Genomic DNA, 1,078 nt, shown 5'->3' on the forward strand with positions numbered 1-1,078 from the left:
AAAATTAGAACTTAGTTAATAAAACTCAAAGCAATTTAACTTTGCAACGAGGGTCGCGTTATTTACGGTAAAATGTTATAGACGTGATTAACCCAACATTGGTGTCGTGGCATGTGGAATGTTGGTGGCTATGGGCTGAAGGCGCGGTGGCGTTCCGCCACCGGTTGACAGTGGCTGAAATTTTCATGGCCAGCGTATCGAGCGGGTCGGTGGAGAGTAACGCGCAGTCGCTCCACACCGCCCGCCCGAGCGCCTGCACACCGCCGCCGCCACCGCCGGCAGAGTCGCGACAATCGCGCGTGCGATACCCAGTCCGCACGTTCGCTCAGCTCCCGGCACAACAACAACACACGCGCGACGCACGGTGGACGCATTAAACCTTTCTAGTGCCGGTATTAGTGAAGTGATCGTGACACGTGCTCATCTCCGCGCGACATGTGAGATAATTTTTCGTGACGGCGCCGGCCAGCGGCATGCGGCGCGGCCCACATTCACGCAAAATGAAATAATAAGGTAATTTGATGGCATTTTGCAATATGCCCTTGATTAACGATGCGTAGAGCACTTGTTCCGTACCTACTCGACATTTAGAAAGACTCAATCAAGACTTTACCATTCATGAAAACATATTATTTACTTGTGTTAAGTCATATCTGGCCTAATTTATATACCATGTTTACTTGCCACGATTTGATTTATAATTAAACAAAAACCTTTTACCTCGCAAAGTAGCGTAAGTAGTTATTTAGGCATATAAGTGTCTGTTTTCGTAATGGAAGCGGTCGAAGTTCGGACGCTGAAGCTCTACGACTGCCGCAATCTGATTATGGCACACCCACAGAGACGACGCATTGTACAAAGAACTATCATATTATATCCTATAATAAATTCAAATAAAGCCAGTCTTCAAGCATAAAGAGGACGCGAATAATAATTCTGCCGAAATTGTTGATCGTAGACTTTGCGTAGAGTTCGTAGCGTAGCGCGAAGCAGGTCGTATCTTACGTACCTTTTCAAAATATAACATATCGCACCCTTAGTAATATAAGGGCACAATCCAAAAAAAGTAGATTTTTGG

The 1,078-nt window shown here is 45.8% G+C and overlaps 1 protein-coding gene across 10 annotated transcripts in view; it reads left to right on the plus strand.

Moving 5' to 3' along the window:
• The first annotated feature begins 248 nt into the window (after positions 1-248).
• LOC113231281 (whirlin) overlaps positions 249-1,078 on the plus strand; it is a 116,820-nt gene continuing 115,990 nt past the window's right edge. For all 10 annotated transcript variants that reach the window (XR_003310550.1, XR_003310551.1, XM_026465527.1 and 7 more), the window contains exon 1: positions 249-513. The gene's annotated coding sequence lies outside the window, so the exon portion shown is untranslated. The remainder of the gene's footprint in view (positions 514-1,078) is intronic.

The sequence above is a fragment of the Hyposmocoma kahamanoa genome, unplaced genomic scaffold, assembly GCF_003589595.1.
Source record: "Hyposmocoma kahamanoa isolate Upper Pololo Valley unplaced genomic scaffold, ASM358959v1 102, whole genome shotgun sequence".
In the NCBI taxonomy this organism is placed as follows: Eukaryota; Metazoa; Arthropoda; class Insecta; order Lepidoptera; family Cosmopterigidae; genus Hyposmocoma; species Hyposmocoma kahamanoa.